Source organism: Protopterus annectens, chromosome 12.part0, assembly GCF_019279795.1.
Source record: "Protopterus annectens isolate FY-2018-M chromosome 12.part0, PAN1.0, whole genome shotgun sequence".
Lineage (NCBI taxonomy): Eukaryota > Metazoa > Chordata > Ceratodontiformes > Protopteridae > Protopterus > Protopterus annectens.
Window position 1 is genome coordinate 1,333,936,050 of NC_056746.1, and position 6,492 is coordinate 1,333,942,541.

The window sequence follows — 6,492 nt, forward strand, 5'->3', positions numbered from 1 at the left end:
GATGCTGCAATTAGCAGGCCAGCAGGAAATAGTGAACAGAGTGGAAGTGTGGGGCCAAGATTGGCTGGCCAGTGAGACACTTCTGTGTTACAGCCAGATGAGCATCAACCACAACCATGAGATTTGCCGCATGTGAGCATGCAGGCAGTCATGATCAGCGATGATATTATGATAGTATTACACTGTTTGGAACAGTGTGTGTGTGTGTGTGTGTGTGTGTGTGTGTGTGTGTGTGTGTGTGTGTGTGTGTGTGTGTGTGTGTGCAATCTGCATAAGACTGGCTTTTGACCTTTCACTTTACATCTAGACCCTTACACAGACACACTGGGCATTTGCCAGTAACCTCATACATGTACCAGTGGATGGCAAGTGGGTCTGCACTGCCCTTAGCAGGCATTTGTGCTCTAGATCTGTACATGTCACATCCCACCTGCATGCAATACAGGCTAACCTACAGTCCCTGAAGCTGCTGCACTTCCTTGCACATGTCACATGGAACGTGTCACGTCACATGGCAGGTCACATGACACACACACTCTGTCTCTACCATGGTGTGCATAGCATCTGTCTGTGCCTGGATCACTGTTCTACACATCAGCTGGTTGATGCCATGTGTTACCCAGGTCAGGTAATTACCTGGATACAAGGCAGTGATGGTCACCTATGTGCCTCTCCCAGTGGTGGGTGCATGCATGCCAGGGGTAATCTGGCTTAAAGATGTCATCTGTGGTAGTGACGTCTGTGTGGCTGGGGTGAGACTAACATGGACAGGATAGCCTGTGCTGAGCACAGATATTAATGGAAGTTTACCCTGCCCTTCCTTCATCACCTCATATGTGGGGGATGTGTGTGTGCAACCTGTTGCTAGCATTGTTGACAGTGTCATGTGCATAGTGGCATTGTCTTTAGGCATAACTGAGATTGACATCTGGCATATGCTGACCTGTTGTGCTGGACCTTCACTATTGGACCCTATGAAGTATGAAATTGACATTCCCGTCAACACCCACTCGCCCCTCCGTATCCTCCACTAATCTTTCAACCCACGCCTCCCAATCAAAACAATCCAAATACCACTGCTACTTAACTCAACTTCTAACTTCCATACTTTTATCTGGTGATATACACCCCAATCCAGGCCCACACCCCTCTTCCTCAATATCTAAATCCATCCTATTTGCATCTCTTAATGCACAAAGTTTAACTAATAAAATTCCAAATCTACATGCCTGGCTACTCCATAACAAACCAGACATCCTAGCCATTTCTGAAACCTGGCTAAAACCTCATATAAAAAATGAAGAGATAGTGCCACCCAATTACTCTATCATCAGAAGAGATAGAACCCATAAAAAGGGTGGTGGAGTAGCTCTACTCTACTCATCCTCCCTATGCATAACACCTTATAATAAAGTCATTCCCTAGTTCACTAATGCAGAATTAATACTTGCTCATCTTATGTTAAACAAACACAAATATAAATACATAGCCTCCTTTTACATACCCTCTGGAGACAATATCCCAATACTCGAAGGGATCCTCTCCTGGCTTTTGACTAACATCTGTAATGAAACTATAATCATGGGAGACACCAACATTAACTGGTCCTCCATTGTATCCCCTACTCACTCCCTCAACATCAACCTATATAACTACTCTCAACTCATCAACTCCATAACTAGGCCATGCAAAGACCTCACTAGTGGCAACATCTTAGACTGGATTCTAGTCTCCCACCCTCACTACTACCCCAATAGTGGAACCCTTCCTGACTCCCTTAGTGACCACCTTCCCATCTTCACTAGACGTCTTCCTTCTCCCTTACAAGTTACTCATAATTACATAACTACCCGATGCCATAGAAACTTTAACCCAGAAGCTTTCTTTGACACCCTAAAATCCCTTAACTGGTACCCTTTAAAAACTCTACCCCTTGAAAATGCAATCACTTTAATACTACTTTCCTAAATCTTCTAGATACTCATGCTCCCTTAATAATCAAAAGAATAAAAAAGAAATCCACCCCCTGGTTAACAAAAAACACGCTAACCAACATGCGACTTAGAGACAAAGCCTGGACCCAATACCCGAGGAACAAATCCTCATCTACCCTTAATGAATACAAAACTCTTCGTAACTCAGTTAAAAAGCTTATCTATGCAGACCGTCGCAACTACTTCTCCCGACTTCAAAGCAACCACAAAACCAACCCACAAATGTTCTGGAGAGGTATAACTGCCCTATTAAAACCTGGTACTACAGAAAACCCAATACCTTGCCCAAATGTATAAGACACTGATCTTGCCACCCAATTCAACTCTATTTTCATAGATTCTATTTCCAAACTTACCTCCTCTTTTTCAAATATCAATCCACCTACTACCTCCACTTCTCCTCACCCATCTCCCCTTCCATCTTCTTTCACTCATCCCCCACCCTCTCAACCCCCACCCTTCCACATTAAACCTATTCCTACTTCTACCATAAAAAAACTCCTACAGAAACTAAAACCATGCACCAATGCCCCTGATAACATTCCCTCATACTTCCTCAGCATAGCTGCCGAAGCCATTGCCCTCCCTATCAGTATCCTAATAAACTGCTCTATCCAAGAAGGTATTGTTCCTCAAATCTGAAAAAAAGCTTACATCATTCCTCTGCATAAAGGTGGAACTAATACTAATATTACCAACTTCCGTCCCATCGCCATCCTCTCTCCCATTTCAAAAATCCTAGAGAAATGTATCCATCTTCAACTCCTTCCCCATCTCTTAGATAACAACCTATTAACTCCTACCCAGCATGGATTCAGACCCCATCATAGCACTATGACAGCCCTCCTATCCTTCCTAGAAACTGTGAATAAAGCTAGAGATTTTGGCCTCACTGTATCTACCATCCTACTCAATCTCTCTAAGGCCTTTGACACTATCTCTCATAACCTACTTCTTACTAAGCTATCTAACCTAAACCTTTCATCATCATCCCTTACTTGGTTTACCAGCTCTCTCTCTAATAGGCAACAAGCTGTTAAATGGAAGAAAGCCACCTCCTCCTTTCTCAACACCCCCACAGGTGTCCCACAAGGTTCTATATTGGGCCCCCTCCTCTTCAATATTTTCATTAATGACTTTTTCCACTCTATCCCACTTGCAAACATTATTCAATATGCAGATGATTCCACAATTATCTATGCTGCCACATCCATCCCAACTTTTTTAAAGCTTACTCAGGATGCCTTCTCCTCCACAGAACAGTGGATGAAAGACAACCATCTAGCACTCAATGCTGCTAAAACTAAACTAATGATATTTACTCCCTCTAAAACTAATAACTTTGATAGAAATTTATTCTCCATCACCAGCCAGAATAACACACCACTTGAGCTGGTATCTGAAACCAAACTACTAGGAGTCCAAATCGATGACCAGCTTAAATTCAACTCCCATCTACTACTAAACATAAAAAAAAAAAAACACCAAAAACTTGGCATGCTCTACCGACACAATCGGTTCCTCACCTCAACTACAAAACTTACTCTCTCTACCACATTTCTCCTCCCCTCCCTTCTCTATGGTGCCCCTCTTCTAACAAACCTACAATCATCTCTCAAAACCAAACTGTCCTCTTGCTACAATAAAATAGCCAGATTCGCCACCAGCAACAAATCATTAACCCATCACTGTGAACCTCTCCACAAACTCAACTGGCTAGAACTTCCCAACTACCTTTCCTAAACTCAGCTCACCTATGCTCATAAACTCATATTCCAGCCATACCTCTGCCCCTCCCTTTCAACTACCTTCAAAATGCACCACACCCAAAGACTTCTAAGATCAAACAATCAAAACCTTATTGAGGTTTACAGACCCTTCCACCCCCCAGGACAAAACCTCCTGTCCTCCTCACTAGCACGCCAATGGAACTCCCTTCCCCCCTCCATTCGTACAACTACTAGCATCCCACACTTTAAAAAATTACTCCACTCTCATCTAACATCCACATGGGAATGCTCCTGCTCCCATCCCTCATAACCCCAGCACTATCAGGTTTTACCTCATATCATGCGTTCCGGCCCCAAAACCCGGACAATACCAAGAAAGGAGGAGGGGTATCCATATTCATCAAGGACACCCACACCTCAAGATTGGTGGCATCGCACGATGCATCGGAAACCATCCAGGTGCAATTAACCATAGGCAAGATTGCTCTGCAATTTGTAGCATGTTACAGGCCACCCTCACAAACTCAGGAACCTCATATGGCCTTCCTGAAAACACTGGAGGGGATAAATGTATCTCCGAACACCATCATACTAGGTGACTTCAACTACCCTAATATAGACTGGGAACACTACTCAAGCCCAAACACTCTAGCCCAAAAGTTCCTGGAATTCATAAACTCAAATGCCATGGAACAACTAGTCACCATCCCCACAAGAGGAGAAAACATACTTGATCTCATCATCACGAACATGGGAGCACAATGTTCAACGCCGAAGTATACCCCTCACTGGTGAGATCTGATCACAAACTAATCTCGCTGGAGGTCCTCATCCCGCCCCACCGAAATGAAAAAGACCACAGTAAAGAACTTCTCGAAGCCGACTTCACACTTCTAAAGACTAGTGTGGTCTCCTTTAAGGCCCCTGAGCCGGCGGTTAACATTACTCAAACCGCTGAATCACTTACAAATGCCTTCTACCAGCACCTGCAGGGCTGCATGGATCAGGCAATCCCAAGCAAAACAAAGACTCTTTGTACCAAAGGCAAGCGTCCAGTCTGGTGGACCCCAGCCATAAACAAACTCTACAACAAAAGGAGAAAGCTACTACAAGATAGAGCAAAATCCTTAAAAGGTAAGACACCGCTGATCACTATAAGTAAAAGCTAAGAGCTCTCATAAAATCATCCAAAGCTAATTTTGAGAAAAAATAGCTAAGGACTCTAAAGACAACCATAAGGCATTCTTTAGCTATGTCAGAAACCTAGGAGGAAACTCCCAGATATGCTCAGAATTAGTTCAAAATGATGTGAAGATTACTGATCCTACAGACATTGCCAACATACTGGCTGACAGGTTCAGTGCAAACTTCTCCTTCCCCTCCCCCCCTAAAGGTGGGATATCTATACCAAATGATTGTAGCCCCCAAACATCTCTAACGCCCAGGTGAGAACTGCTCTCTCCAAGGCAAAGAACACAGCATCCATGGGACCTGATGGTGTCCCCGGCTGTGTGCTCCATGAACTCAACGAGGAATTAAACCCACAGTTAGGACAGCTGTTTAATCTTAGTCTCACCTCCGGATACGCACTCCAGGAGTGGCGCAGCGACTGTGGTCCCACTCCACAAAGGCGGTGCCTCCACCGACCCTGGAAATTACCGTCCCATTAGCTTGACAAGCCTTATCTGCAAAGCCATGGAGAGGATCATAATGGATCTCATAAATAAAGACATAGGGAACTTGCAGACTTTGGATCCAACCCAGTTTGGCTTTGTCAAAGGCAGATCATGCCTTTTAAACTTGGTTGACTTTTTCGAAACAGTCACCAAGGCCATTGACGAGGGAAAGGCAGTCCATACAGCCTACCTAGACCTGGCGAAGGCTTTTGATACAATACCTCAACTTAAATGTAAACCCATACATTACAAGATGGGTTGCAAACTGGCTGAGTGACAGAACCCACAGGGTCAGAGTTGCTGGCGCCATGTCAGACTCAAAGCCTGTCACAAGTGGTGTCCCACAGGGCTCAGTCCTGGGCCCACTCTTGTTTGGCATCTACTTTTCTGAAGTACAAGCAAACACAGGAGGGTTATTGCTGACAAAGTTTGCAGATGACTGCAAACTGGGCGCCGTAGTTGAAAACACATCCAACACAGATATCCTTCAGAAGGGTCTCACAGAAACGGATAACTGGTGCCAGAGCCATGGCCTAAAGTTAAATGCCAAGAAATGCATAGTCATACCCTTCGGGAAAAATAAGGTTACCCCTAGCTACCATATAGGTGGCAATCCCTGAACACAGAAGAAGTTATTAGGGACCTGGGAACCCAGGTTGACAGTAGCCTTTCATTCGACACTCATATTGCTAAAGTAGTTAGGAAGACCTTCTACATTGCCCACCTTATCATGAAGGGATTCACATCTAGATCAAGGGAAGTCATAGTCTCCCTATACTCATCACTCATCAGACCAATGATCGAGTACAATGCCCCATTCGGAATGTATCTGACCCGACACTTGCAGCAGCTGGAGAGGCCACAAAAGTTCCTCACCAAAAGGATAAAGGGTCTCAAAAATCTGTCTTATGCTGCCCGACTGAAAGAACTCCAGTTATATTCAGTTGCTTACCGCTTACTCAGAGGTGACCTATGCCTGACATACAAGGCCATGTCAAACCCAGATTTGATGAACATGCTTCATCTCAAAAAATCTAGATCCCTCAGAGCCACAAGGGCGGAGACTTAAACCTCGACATGGTTATTAATAGG